Below are 15,814 nucleotides of genomic sequence, written 5' to 3'. Positions count from 1 at the left end.
TTGGAAACTACTTTTCGTCGCTTACAGGACAGTTAAGTAAAGATACACTCGGGTGTGAAATTACTTTCCTCTCCTGAATGTCATACAACAGCTTATGGGAACAGATCATTGCGTGAGTGATTGAAGTGCTCAGGTTTGCGAAGAAAACTGGGTTTGTTGCAATTTTCTTGCTCGGGACACAAAGACACAGCACTGAAGGCGCCTAATCTCAACTGTAAATGTTTAAAACAATCGATAGGAATGGTTTGAAGTGTGTTAGTTGTTCTGCCGCCAAATAGTTTAAGAACATCTAAAACCGCCTCTGTGGATCAGCTGGTCGACTGCAGAGAGACCTGGTGTGGTTCAAAGACGATGGAGGACGACTCTCTGGGCTGTTTCCACTTGTCCGACGAGGATATTTCTCCAGCAAAGCATTCTGGGAACAGGTAAGTTAGTTTGACACTTCACTGTTCACAATGAGCTGTAGACGGCCACATTCAAAAACACAAGTATCATCATTTAGAATTATCATAACAACTTTGTAGATAATTGACTAATCTATCTAGTCACACTACTACATGTGGTATTCTTTCAAAAAAAAGACTCACCAGCTGTCTCTCCATGGATCTGAGGACACCTTCCACATCTGCAACCCACATCTGTGTGGAAACGAGAGAAAGAGAGAGAGTGACAAGTGAAGTATTTCATCATCAGGAGAGAGATGTTGCAAAGCGGAATTGGATATTGCACCTTTTGATCACAGCAGACCCACCTCTGAGCGAACAGAGTAGTTTCATATTCAAGTCGATGGAATATTAAGCAAGCTACAGGAAGTGCTCAGCCTTACTGGACTTCTACCAGACAGGTTGGTTAGTTTTACTTTCCAAGGACAGTTCTCATTGATCAATGTAAACGCTGTAAAAGACACAGAGTTAGCTTTTGGACAGATGTTTGAAAGAACCCTTAATTCAAATGAAATGAAAGGCTCTGAAACATATTTTCTCAATCAGCTTCTTGTCACTAGTGATAAGGTCCTACATGAAGACAATATTTTCAGAAAACGTTAGAACGGTTTCAGTTTCTTTACATGAGAGATTTCTGTATTTGTGTTTTTGTCTTTGCTTTTCTCGCTGGTTTAAAGTGGGTGTGGCAATGGAAAAAGGTGATTTTTTGTGGAACAATGAGAGTTTGACGACATTTTCTGGAACAATGTTTAAAGAGCTACATCAGTTCTATTTGGGAAATATGTTTAGCATCCTAGAAGACAAAAACATTTTTTATTTCTATTTAATCTTATTGTTCAAATTTCACAGAATATATATTGTATAAAATTGTGTTTTATATTAAATGGGCCTAGTACCGCGTATACCTCTTTATTGTGCATTCGATACTAAGCTATTCAAATAATACACAGGTTCATATATTCATGTCTTTATTTTAAACATGTGCAAGGTACAGTGAGTAGGGTGGCCGTGCCACTGCCATTTATAAACATACCTTGTCAACTGATACCAATATCAACATTGTCTGTCAATTGCATGATAATCATGCATACAAGCTATTCAAATAGATGTTTTCATTTTAAACATAAATGTGGAAACGAAAAATGAGTGATGGCCTATTAGTGCCACTGCCATGCATAAAGATACCCGTTATCTTTCATACAATACTGAACAATGCTTTTTTTTTAATTGTCTCATCAACCAAATATTTCGCGGACCCCCTGTTGAAGACCTCTGCCCTAGAGTACAACTACAACTACTATTTGAATAATGGTGGTATCATAACAAAGGTAACACTTGTGAGATTTCTGCAGAGGTGTAAGCATCATTATATGTGCTTGGGTCAGAGTGAATGAAGATGGAAAATATTTAATTTCTAACCTAACTGTACAGTTTTAGAGAGAATATCCCTTTTGAATGATGCAGCCACAGCCCAAATCCTCCAGCAAACCAAATCCCATATCTGAACATTGCCTGTGCACAGACTGATGCTAATAAAGTGAAGCAGAGCAAAGTTGGAGAGGTTTTAGTAGAGGTGTGCGTGTGTGTGTGTGTGTCTGTGTGTGTGTCTGTGTGTGTGTGTGTGTGTGTGTGCGTGTGTTTTCACATGGAAGGCTGATGATAGGCTGTTGAATGCTGGAAGAAGGCTGAGTGTAAATGTTGAACTTGAGTGTATTTCCTAATTGAAAGCAAAGAAAAGAACGACACTGAAGGACGTTTTCTCTCTTCTTCCGACTTGCTTCGGCAGTTTGATTGACAGATGGTTCATCCAATCACCTGCCACGTATTTTTGGAAAGTGCCTGCCCTTTTCCAAACAGTTTCCAATGACGACTTCTCAGATGGTTCTGTATAAAAATCCATCTATCGGGTTCGGTTAATGCGTGCATGCACCGCGTGTTTTTGATACGTGCTCCTTTTGTTGCTTGTTGTTGGAATTATTTAGGTAAAAATGATAATCATGAGCTTTTAGCTGAACTTCTTCCCGTTAGATCGGTATGCAGGATGAATATGTTGCTAGATGTCCTCCTCTTGTGTTATCGGGTGTTGTGGCGCTCGGTTTCCTAATCCAAAGGCTGCAAAATCGTGTTTTTTGTTTAAAAGCTTCATACGGATTGTAACTCCCTCATTTACTAGTTGTAAATTTGATTGAGGGAAATAGCTGCCAGTTTACACTCATTAAACAATATTCATGGATGAGATCCTGTACAAGTTTTTCCCTTTCAGACGAAGATGTGCTGAATATAAACTTTTAAGAGAGGCCTAAATTTATTATCTTTCAGAACGTCCATATGGTACCTATATGTAAAAAAAAAAAAAATGCACTTCCAACAATTTTATTATTAATTAATCCCAAGTTATACTACTTCCTGCACTAAACACCGTCACTGAACTAGTTGTTAGTCCATCATTGGGTCGATCAGTCGTTTCTTATGCCTTTTTCATACTGAATGAACTTTTTTCTAAGGGATTTCTGAACTCATCTCTGGTCAGATTTAAGGTGGTGCTTTTGTGTGATTCTTGGTGGAGAAACTGTCTGTTAAATCAACTAATTGATTAGTAGAGCAGGGTGCTGAACCATCCGTCAATGAGGTGCTGACCTGCAACCTTTTTTTGGAAGGCGGCAAACAAAAACAAAGTTAGTGATGGCAATAACGTCATAGCCACATCCTCTAGTGAATGACATGACGGCTGTCTGTCAGGCTCTCAGGTGCATAGTTATTTAGTTTATTTTGGATATTTACTTTCCAGATTAATGAAAAATTCACACACGGCTGGAGAGCAGTTTGTGCCGACAGGCAGGTTTGTCCTTCTTTGTGTTGTATTTACTGGGAGCACAGCATGGTTTGATGGTGTTTGATAATGACTTCATTAAGAAGCTAATTAATACAGTAATTAGTACAGATTTTTATGTCAGTTTCACTTCTAAACTTAACTCTATCAAAAAGCATGAAGGAGATGCAGATCACCTGGCCTACAGGGAAAACCACTGGTGTCAAAGTCTTTTAATGTGTCACAGCTCTGCTAATTCTATCCTGTCACTCTATCTCTCACTCAATCAGCTCATTCAGTGCACCTGTTAGTCACACCCACCTCATCAGCTCAATCACTCTCACCTGCTCACTCTGCATCTGGTCATGTCTGCATTTGAGTCCTCCACCACACCCCGTGACAAAATGTGTCATCATATGATGTCCCACACACTACATAGAAGGCCATACAATATATAAGCAAATGTATAACACTAACAAGCTCCGTGCATTACTTGCTGGTAAAACCTTATTGATGTTTTTTTTTTGTAAAACAAAATACAAACGCATACAGTAATTGAGCGATTACACAAGAGATGCAGCACAGTTTAGAGATAAGTAAAGGAGCACTGACATTGATTGATCTGCTGGACACCACCCAGAGGCATCGGACAAAGGAAAACATAATAGACTGTCTGAATGAGTTAGTATTGACTGCACCGGGAGACAACAGGCGGCTCTGAGCTCAGTTAAATGAGCAAGAGCTGTAAGAAAGGCCGTTGCTAGAAAACAAGACCACAACAAGTTCAGACGGAGAGAGCGGGCGCAGAAGCGGTTCAGACGTTAGAGACGTTCTTACTCTGTGGTTTTGTCTCTTCTCTATGCTCCAGTCTCGCACGTCCCTCCAGTGCTCTGGCAAACGTGCGTCCGTTGCCCGGCCGTCTCCTCTCCCAGCCATGATGTCCCCTCCACACAGTGTGTCACTGCACCGACCACGTCCGCCCCCCCTCGAGGGTCCAACACAGTTTCCTACAAAGTAACATGAGCCTAAAATCTGATACTCTTCAACACAGAGCAGGTGGTAACGGTGTGCAGCGGGATCTATGCTGCTCGTAAGGTTTAGAGTATGAGTGTAGATGTAGAGGTCAGACTACAGTCCCATTATCAGGCCAATAAAAGCTGATAAAACACATCTTTAAATGCTGGATTACCTTTCACTGCAGTGTTTCTGGTAAATGTTCCAGCTGGCATTGTGTTGAATACAATAGAGGATATCAGTGTGCAGGGCACAGGTTTGGTTATATGTGGCAGTCAGAATAATGAACATGTACCTATTGAGTTTGATCTGGAGGCTGAATATCTGTGGAGAGACAAAACACATTCATGTTTTAGACTGAATGTAGTTTCAGTGTTACATGAGATAGATGTTACGCTGTTATCAGTGTGCATACTGCTATTTTACCAAATATTTCAGATGTTGACATGACAGAGACACTTCGCTTGTGGGTGGACAAAATAACAGAAACACTTAACAATGCTGTCCATTTCCTTTTATGAAGTAAATAGAAACGCAATTGCAGTAGATTCTACAAAACTAAACTTAATGAACTGGTAAGTCAGTGTAAATACATTTTATCCACCTATTGGATAATATTACTGTCAACTGGATAGACTTATTATTTTATTGTCGCCCAGACTGAAATTTAGGTGAAATAAGAACGACAATAGGCCTACTGTCTAATTTTCTGTCACTGTGAGACGACTGCTGTAATTAGCTTCATCAACAGCTTGACATATTTAGAGTCTTATACAAACTGCCCCCAAGAAGATTTGTGAATCACCTCGCCTTCTTTGAAAACAGGGAAAGTCTAAATGTGAAGGCGTTGACTACATGTAATTCAGAGTAGTGATTAAGCTGTTGGTCCAGCTCACAAAGGCTCTGATAAAATCCCCTGACCTTGGGGAAGGGATTGGTGACACAAGACAACAGTATAGTAATCATTGTTTACCTGAGGTGGATGCCTGGTAACACACGGAGCGTCACTCTCAGTCTTTGCTGCTCTGCACACTTGGTGCCTCATTCTCCCCCGAGTCTTTGGGATGGCTGAGAGGAGGAGGAGACGGAGGAGGTCAGAGTGGTCAGAACTGTGTGTTATCCGTGGACTAAGATTATAATTGGCTTGGATGAAGCAGAGAATGATGGGAAACACTTGTGAAGCTGACGAGTGAGGGGATGGCGGTTACCTTTTTAAGTCAGGGAAAGCAATCTGCTGCCAAATGGAGAGAGTGGGGTTACGCCTCACACTGTCTCAGGCAAACAGAGAAGTGTTGGTCAGTGTGTGTTGTGGGTGTGTGAGTCTGATATTTATTTTAGCATCCCTTCAACAAAGCCTTTTAATGACTTGAATAGCAATGCAGAGTGAAAATGTTCCTGTTTTGAAGTGCTTTATTCTGCACTTTCATGTTATTCCTGCAGTGTGTAAAGCGGTGCAGCTAGCTGGCACAATGACTCAGTGAGCGCTCACGGAACAAATTGGATTCCCCGATGATGTGTTTTCATAATTTAATTGTTTTTATCTACTCCCTGAGCAACCACTAGGGGTGCAACGGATCATGAAACTCACTGTTCGGATGCAATCACGGTTTTGAGTCACGGATCTGATCAGCACAAAAGAAAAATGGGAGCAAATATAACTTTTAGAGATGCACCGATGATTGAATTGCGCATCATTTGCAACCACTATCTTTCCCGTGTCGAGGTCCGATTCAAAAATGATTTTGCGGGAATGATATTACACCATAAACGTGCCCATGAAGTTTTGGCAGGTGTGTACAATTTGCCCTTTTTTGCGTGTTATTGCAATTATCCCATGTTGCAAAGCGTAAATGCGCTCGTAGTGTCTGTGACGTCACCCATAGGTTTCAGGAGAGGTGTTGTGAAGCTCAAAGGGAGTGGCTCCGGCCGCCGCCATCTTGGCAGTGACAACACAGCCTAACTTTAAAAATTGGTAAAGAGGTATATCGTTGGTGATGCTGAGGCTTTATTCATTTATTTTTCACGACACAACTGTCATTGCATCAATTTACAGTCAACCCTTATTAACGCGCTTCTGTTACCGCCAACTCTCTGAAGAAGCTTATAGTTCACAGCACTGATCTTCTTGAATTGGTTTGGTTTTGCAACAAGGCCCATTTGCTTGGCAGCGAAGTGAGGGCCTTTCACCCTTTGCGGGTGCTTTAAGAATTTCACGGTTTCTTTCTGTCTTATTTGCGTAGGTTTAGCGGCTGCTAAAGCCTCGCAATCCTTTTGTGAATTCGCCCCTTAGTCTTGTTCAGCTGTAAATCATCCAACTCAAAACACACTGTAGAAATAGGTCCAGATGTAGATACAGTATGTCTGGACGGCAATATGTTTGTCTATAAATGTAATTGTTACTTGAGTGTCATAACAACAGGGATAATTCTTAACTTTCATCACTGCATATTTCTGATAAAAATAACCAATTCTCTAACATTGGAAAGCCTTTTCCATTTTTCCTTTCATCAAGAAATATCCGTCTTTGTTTTCCGGTGCAGTTTCTTAATGCTGCATTTATGATTCAACCTTTCAGCAGCTCAATACAGTATAATTATTTGTCATCTGTTTATTTAGTTGAATGTCAAAACAAATGGATGGTTATTACCGGATCTGCCTGTGTAATTAAGTAAACTATCAGTTTGGATCTGTGGCGTTTTATGAGAAAAACTGTGTTCCTGAGAAAATGTAAAGTCTTAATCCAACACATACAATTTGTTCAACCACAGCTATATTAAGTATCCCGATCTTGTACTAAACTCCTCCTGAGACGTCATATTAAAGACATATGTCAGTTTATTATACAACAGCATGTCATTGTGCGTCATACATTTGATTGACAGCCAAGAGTCAAGTGTATGTTCTTTAAAACTATTATGTTTTAAATAATGTATGTAAAACAACCTTCATAAAGGGCATTTTAAACCAGCATCAGCTTTTTTTTCGTCAGTGTTACTGCGGCTCTCAACATATTAATCTTGGCATTTGCAATCAGCACCAGTTTCTCACACCACATAATTGCTTTGTTTGTCCGAAGATGTTGAATGTCCTAATGAGCACCAAGGAGGTCGAAGGATAGACCCTGCCCGGGGGGGTCGAGAGCCTGCAGGATAATGACTCATGTAGTGCTCTCTACTTTGTCATGCTCCGGCATTAGACATGGATCTCCAACGGAGGCGCTGCACCTCATTACACATAATTGTGTGGAGAGATCAATATCTGACAACCTGAGGATGATGACATCTAAAGCAATTTATTCTCAAACAGTGCGAAGATCTCGGCACAACCAGAGCACCGGAAGAAAGCAAAGCCATGTTGCTGTATTCAGAGATAAATGAAAGAGTTCAACATAAAGCTTTCAACTTGAACCTCCAGTTACTGAGTGTTAAAAGCTGGACCAAACAGAAGGTGCATGGTTTTATACACTGCTTATGAAATTACTGTTGAAGGCCGGAGATGCTACTTGTAAAGAATTCCTGTAATCATGAAGGAGTTTTTGATCCAGAAACAACACAAAGAAATCACAAAATAAGACTTTGTTGGGCTGGTTTACTAGAATGAAATCATTGTCAATTGTTTTTTTGTATTTTTATAAAAGAACAAAGGCTGTGCTGCAATTAAAAAGAACAAGTGTCAATACCTCAAACACGAATGTACCCTTCTTAGTGAGATGACTCACAGGCTCAGACTTTACGTTTCATGATTTACATATTACGGATTTTTGACACTAATTAAGACTAAATTTGACAGTATTTAGGAAAATAATTATACTAATTTAGAATTCACCCCCACAATTACAAACCTTGCAAGAAAACATAATTTAGAAAGATTAAACAACCATAAAATATAATTGGACAGTCAAATGAATAAACAAAGTAAGATCATTTGTGATTTGGAGTTTGTTTGGTGGCTGGGGTTCTGCTTGGGAAATTTAAACGGCAATAGCCCTGCTAGTATAAGACTTACAACTTCAATAACAATCATTCATTTAGTGTAATCATAATTATGTAGAGGCATATTTTACATTCAGTTCAACAAAAAATACTTTGAAGTAGTCTGAGTCAAGTCTCCAGTCTACAGCTCTGTTATAAAGTTTTACCTTTAAACTATAAAACTAAATTAATTTATATTATGGCAGGGACATGAATGAGTAGTAACACCCTGCCCTGCTTAGATAAAGGTTTACAAAAGCAACAACAACTCACGTCCTCTTGTCTCGGCTGACGAAATGCCGGCGCAGTACTAGAGCCAGAGTGGAGAGAAACATGATGGTGGTGCACATGGTCCCCGGAGACCACCGCCCTGCAGCCAAAAAGACAGCAGGGTCAACATGAACCATCCATAGTGAATCCACTCACCACAGAGGAGGAGGAACAGAGAGGGATTAGTCAATCCCAGATTAGAAAAGATGACATGGCGCATTATTGAGACACAGCATTGCCACACACCTAAACTGTGTTGTGATGTATGTGCATATTTACTGCTTAATCTCCAATGAAAGTCACCTGCCGTCAGGTTTTTTTTTTTTTTTTGACAGAGCCACCCTAGTTTTCTTCGGCATCTTTTTCTGCCATTTACAATATTTTCCTGTTGTAACATTTCCTGTCATGACAGACCTTGTTGTTCCCTGACTGGTCAGCAGTCACCTGATCATCACCTGCCCCTCGTCCCCCTAATCATACACCTAGTATTATATGTTTGATGTGCCTCTCGTTCATGTTCATATTGTAGTTATCATAATTACCATGACTGTATGACTGTAAAAGGCGTTCATGTCCACATCCAAGTCTAAGTATGATGCTCTGATTTTATTGGAAAATTGGTAAACAACTCTACAGCCATGCCAGAGGCTTTTACTTGATGGTGGCGCTAGATGAGTCTACAGTTCACCTAAGTTAAACCAGAGGGGGGCTTGAATGTGTATGCTAAATGGTGTGGCAATCAATCCAACAGTTGTTAAGACATTTCACTCTAAACCACAAGTTAAGCTCCTGGTGGCGCCACAGGACTATTCACTAGATTAAGTTACGGTCTAAGGATTCATTGTCTGGGGACCATGAATGTCTGTAGTAATTGTGTGCCAATCAGTCATGTAGTTGTTGAAATATTTCACTGGATAAGGGAAAACTTTGACCTACTGTTCGCACTAGAGAAAAAGTCAGTGGCTCGCCAATCTTAAGATTCATCCTCAGGGGAAGATGAATTCATGTGCTGTTCATACAGCGTGCTCTCTGACAAAGTAACCTCATGTTGTAAATCTGTGAATGATTGAAGATGAGCTGCTGCAGCATTTTTAGCTGCATTAAAATCTGTATCCCACTCATATACTTGTGAATGATGACCAGTGGTAAGGGGAACAACAACAACCTGGCAACATAATGAGGGTGGCTCCACAAACACACGAACACACACACAAATTAAATCCTAAACCTCCCCATTCTCTGTCTCATTAGCCTGGAGTTATGGTTCTTGCAGACAGCAGGACGTGGATTTTCCCAAGCCAGCGATGAAATTCACAGCAACGGCATCGGTGACTCTGCTGTCACCGCTCTGTCACGAAAACCTCTGGTGCATGGACGGCCGACAGATGGAAGTTCACACAAGTGGCTGTCAGGAATGTCAAGTTGCAGTGATGTGGCTGTGCATCTCATCTGCAGCTTTGAGACGAGCTCTCGCCGCCTAATTGGAAAATACTTCAGGCTCCCTCTCCAGCTTTGTGTTGATGGAAAGCTGCACGGACTCACCAATGCCTAAAAATGAGGGGGATTAAGTGTCACACAGCTGTTATTTGTGTTGAACTGCGCGTGCTGGCCGGCTTAGCCGTGCTCTGGCCTTGTTTGACTGATAGAATTAAGGGATTTATTGGTGCAAATTTACAAACATTTTGAACAGTTACCTCCTGGGCCCCTAAATTTCAGTAATTGTGTTCAAATAGTTCAATATATGGACGATGTATGCGAGAAGTGATCTTCTATTCGAGTCTGTATAGTTCTATCCTGCAGAAGTATCTCGACATCTACTGGATGGGTTCAAGTGAAATGTGGGCATTCATGTTCCTCCCACGATCAGCTCTAACATCTTTGGTGATCCTCTGAGTTTTCATTTTGTCCAATACTTTACTCAAAACCTGCAAAACGAATGACATTCCCATCAGCCTCAGCAGTGCTTTGTGTTTAGTGCTAACTAGCAAATGTTAGCATGCTAACATGCTAAACAAAGATGGTGAAAATGGTTAGCATAATACTTGCTTTACATTAGCATGTTAGCACGCTGATGCTGGTGTTCAGCTCAAAGCCGCCCTGTGCCTAAATACAGAGTACCAGGAGTTTATATGATTTGCCCTGTATACCCGTACAGATGATTAAAGTACTCTTACTAATGGGACCTTATGGGGAATCAAAATGTTTAGACACCCACAGCCTCCTGAGAGGACAGTTACACACCTGTATAGGTGAACACTGGTGTACACGGCCTGAACCAAACCAGCCTTTGCTGCCATGCAATTTCTTTTGTTGACACGCAGTATGCATTTAAAAGAAACGACACTGAGATTTAAGACATATTATAAGCATGCAACATGTAGTTTCACCTCCTTTAAGCTTCTTAAAAGCTGCATGTTTTTGCGAACACTTGCGGGACAGTGGAAGAATCTACAAACCGAACATTCATCTCATACTGTTAATACATGCTATGCTAGCGAGCAGATGCCTATTTACACATCCAGCAGATTCAGAGCAACATCAGCATTCATTTGAAGTTGTGTTTCGGCCAATGCAATGCAACAGGGAACAGCGTCCTGCTGAGACTGGAGACAAAGAGATTGGTGAGACTGAACCAAACAGTAACAGGTAAAGTGAAAGCAATGCTGTCGTGCTCCTCAAAGTTAACCGATTATTAGCCTCTTTGTGTCCTCTAAGAGCAAAGTAGACTTTGTCCAGGTGGGTTGATGAGCCCATGGTGCCAGCGTTCTGGGAAAATGTGTCGCCACGTTGAGGAGTCAGTGTCCTGTGGACCACGCTGTACAGTTATCGTAGAACGACTATTTTAAGACTCGTATGGCGTTTAGTTGCATTATTCCTATTAGTCGAGCCAGGCATCAAGACAATAAATGTTATATCCTGAATATTATATTTAATCCTTTCAGCGCTACATTTTTAACCCAACCAGTAACCCAGTGTGAAAAATATTGAAAATACAATTACTCAGAAATACAGTGTGTATGAATTCCTTTTATGAAAGCAAAAGTATTCAAAAACTTCCCAGCATTCAGAAAGCAGATATAACCGAGTTGTCTTTGATGATAAGATGTACTCTTTGAATAAATTACTGTATGGATTGGAAACATGACTATCTTCCTCCCTGCATGAACCTCCCGCTGGAGCCATAGATAGAGTCTCGCCTGGAGCGCCAAGCAGCGAACGGGAAAACATTAATCATTGATTAGGAACATTTACATCTCATTCCATTTAATTATCTCTTGTTCCTGAAACAGTGGGACTGCCAAGCAGAGTATCTGCGACCGACTACCTGCCGGCAGGAGATATGAGCTGCGTTGGTATATCTGGGTCAAGTTCACCTTTTGGCTGAGGAGATTTAAAAAGAAAATAAATTTAAAAACCAGGAATAGCCTGCAAAGACAAAAACATGCTGATTCGTCCTCAAAGAGCAAAATCATTTCCACAAAGATTAATAGAAGGATACATAGAAAAATGATCCATTCTCCTTAGTTTCTGCTGCCAGAGTCCTCACTAACACAGCAAAGTGGAGCACGTCACACCAGTTCTTGGATTTTTGCACCGGCATCAAGTGTGTCAAAGAACTGCTTTTAAAATACAACTGGTTTATAAAGCACTGAATGGTTTAGGGCCAAAAGACATCTTTGATATGCTGCCACGTTATGTACCATCCAGACCTCTAAAGGAGAAGCAGCATTCATTTTCTGAGCGCCACATATCTGCAACACTCTCAGTTCTTATAAATTTAGCTTTAGATTACGGGCCACAACATACTGCATAAAAATGTTCCCAATTTAAGGTATCATCTTTTGCAGCAACTAAGGTTAGTTAAAAGGCACTCGTTAGAAATGCAGACAGTGTACATTATTATCATGTTGTTCCCAGGTTATTACCCTCTTATTTCCTAACTTCACATATTCTTCTGTTGCACCTGCACGTCGTATCAGTATGTTCTGTACTGTTTAAAAAAAATTGTATTGTAAATTGGGAAGAATTACTCTGGGTTGCAGGCCGTAATTCAAAGTTCCCCTTACTTTTCTGTTTGCCGATGTCTTCTATTAATTCTTTGTGGCTTTTTATTTATATCTCGCACTGCACTGTAATTTGTTCTTCTTCCGTGTAATTCTATTTTAGCTTATTATTTTCTTCAGTTTTACACTTAATATTGTACATTAAACTGAGACTGACCTCCCACAAAAAAACAAAAAACATAATCAATCAACAAAACATTAGACTTTTAAATTGGAGACTGCTGTTTGTCTTGACCATGAACACAATCGTAGTCCCCAGAGGCCTAAAGCTTTGACGCTGTTTTCACAAATATGTCCAAAAATGGTTTAATCCATTGTTTGAAAAATATGCACAATACCTGCAGTAACATCAGATAAAATGGTGTAACACATTTTAAGTGTAACTTCTTTTAGCCTGGTCTCTGTTAGTGATTGAGGAGCTGACTTTAATCCTATACTCTTGCCATCGCTGCAGGTCACACTCGATATAAATGTGAGTGATAATGCAAACATATTTTTTGCAGGTGATGTAACCTAGATGTAACATTTCATGGTGAGCATGGATCTAGCAGCCAATTGCCTCTGAACAGACTTTGTCATGTGTGCTCATCATTTCACCAGCGATATTTCTGATTAATTTTAGCCCGAACGTTGACACAAGGTTCTTTGGTCACTTATTGGTTGTATGCAGAGTGAAAACATTCATCACAAGAATCTTCATCTGGTTCATCTATCTATGTATCAGATCTAATGTGTTCTCTTTAAAAAGAAAAACTCAGTCAGAGACAAATTTACAAGTATGTTTTATTGACGGTCATGATTCATTTTCACCAGGTCTGCGGAGGTACAAGTCTGTGGTAGGCTGTGCAAACATGCTCAAAACACTACAAAGCCACTGCACTCGCTCCCACCAACAACGCAGTACACAATGACATATTCATATAGAGTATTCAAATACATAGAATCCTTCGCATAGATACATATTTAGAAAAATATAAAGTCCTAACTTTTCAACTGATAGACAGAAACATTGCACAACGAAAACCACATAGTTCCACATATATGCTGTGATGCCCTTATTTGAGAATGAGCGTGAAATTCTTTAATGAGCCAAGTTTGTCTAATTTTCGTAATTAAAAAATGATTGAAAATATATATTGGATTAGGTGCGTCTGTAGTACACTTGGCATGCGAGGACATGCCGAACTCACCCATTAAATGCAAGACCGTGTGTGTGTGTGTGTGTGGGAGTGTGTGTGAAAAGTGATAAAGAAAGCGAGTGACCGTTATTGGGATGTGTCTGCACATAATTATTTGTGTGTGTGTGTGTGTGTGTGTGTGTGTGTGTGTGTGTGTGCTCATGGTGTGCTGCATAAGGACGAAGAGGGACACGAAACCTGCAGCTTAGCAAGAGCAACAGCACATCTCCATCGTGTGTGTTTCACACCACACAGTGTGTAATAAACATGTCGGGGGAACAGAAATACTCGTGAACCCTCGGGCTGCTTGAGGTCTGACCTCAGAGGGACGCTGACGTCAGAAGAAAGGCAAAGAATAGGACTGGTGTGTATTTTGATACGGATCATTTATGTCTGACAACAGCTTTACTGCCTCCTGAGCTATTTGAGTCAAAGTGGAAATAGCTTACTTAGAGGTTTGTTTGACTCCTGTGAGTCACACACAGGAGTCACAGTAAGCTATCTATGTATTAGCTTACGACTCTCCAGTTGAACTTGAAAATAAACTCTTCGAGCTTAAACTTATTTTGAATGTAAACTGACAGTTTTTACAGATACTGAAGCCAAGCTGTAGTTGCAATTATGGTTTTAACCCTGTAATGATCACATGTTAAATTATCTTGTTAGCTCAGGATTTTTTTTATAGCAGCTTAATTATATCCTTATCGAACTCTAATATCAAGACAACAAGATACTTTGCTTTCCAGACACAAATGTGGATTAAACTATGACAATCAATGGGAACGAACTTTTGAGTCCAACCCAATCCAAAATATGAAGTATTTCGTGCACTTGAGTTCACTGTCAAGAGCAATGTGTTTTTGTGTGGCAGTTTGGGTTTAGCTTGCTTTTTTTCATTTGCATGACAGAGACTAATCAGAAACATGCAGTTCTTGATTGTTCATGAATTTGTCCACCTTCCAGAATGAAAGCATGATAGGAAAAGTTTGGAAACCACTGGTCTAAGGCAAGACATAATGTGTAATTAAGGAGGAAGTCACTTACAAGTCACTTCCTCAAAAGTCACTTAAAACATTATGTCAATGTTTGAAGTAAACGAAAAACATTTTTAGAAAGAATTATTGTGAATGGCGTGGTGGAGTGTTGAGTTTAAGACCATCTGTCCAGTCATAATTGTTTTTTGGTCTCAGTGACGCGACTCTAACGGAGGCAATGGGAAGTTACAGTAGATGAATGACCAAATGAGGAGGAGAGGAGACTCATTACTTCCTCATTAATGCCAGATGCCGATGCCAAGGGGGGTCAGATGGGAGATACAGGACGTCACTGGAGCAGATGTAAACTGAAGATTGGATCAAACATCCATCCTAAACAGATTTACCGTGTATGTTTGGAAATTGACCAGAGAGAGACTCGCGGACGGGGACAGCCAGCAGGAGTGCATGATTACTGAGGCGCCGGTGACAAGAGGATGATGTTATGTAAGGTAAAGATAGTTAGTTTGACAGTATGCAGCAGGTTTGAGGGGGGGGGGGGGGGGCGGAAAACTGAATATGATGTCTGCATGTGAGAATGTGTCCAACATTCCCCTTGTCAAATATGAAGAAAGCATCCTGTCCATGTTAGAGGAAAGGCAGTACAATTTGCGCAATGCATTTTATGTATTTGGATGTAATTTCTTGTGTTAGACGGGTGAGAGATCTAAGGAAACGGACTGGTTGCACTTCTTAAGCTGACCTGTTTTCCGTAGACCTCCAGAGTGACTTTCTAAAGCCCTTAATGGAGCCTTTAATGCCTCGCGTCTCTCTGATGGGGTTTAGAAGAGGTAAACCAACCGACAGTCCTGTAAATATTAGCACAGGGGAGGTCTTACAGCATGTCTGTGTGTGTGAGTGTGTGCATGTGCGGTTGCTGATTGTGTCCACCTGATATTTTTTCCATCGCACATTCCCAATGTTTGCTTCATGAAAGTGATAGGCAAGAAGAAACTTAAAGCGTCGTTGCTAGTCCGAGACTTTCAGCAGAGAAAAGAAACAGCCCTCTATCACACGTCAGCGGACCGACG

This window comes from Anarhichas minor, unplaced genomic scaffold (assembly GCF_050575085.1).
Source record: "Anarhichas minor isolate MPS153535 unplaced genomic scaffold, ASM5057508v1 ptg000012l, whole genome shotgun sequence".
NCBI lineage: Eukaryota > Metazoa > Chordata > Actinopteri > Perciformes > Anarhichadidae > Anarhichas > Anarhichas minor.
Note: the sequence above shows the minus strand (reverse complement) of the source record.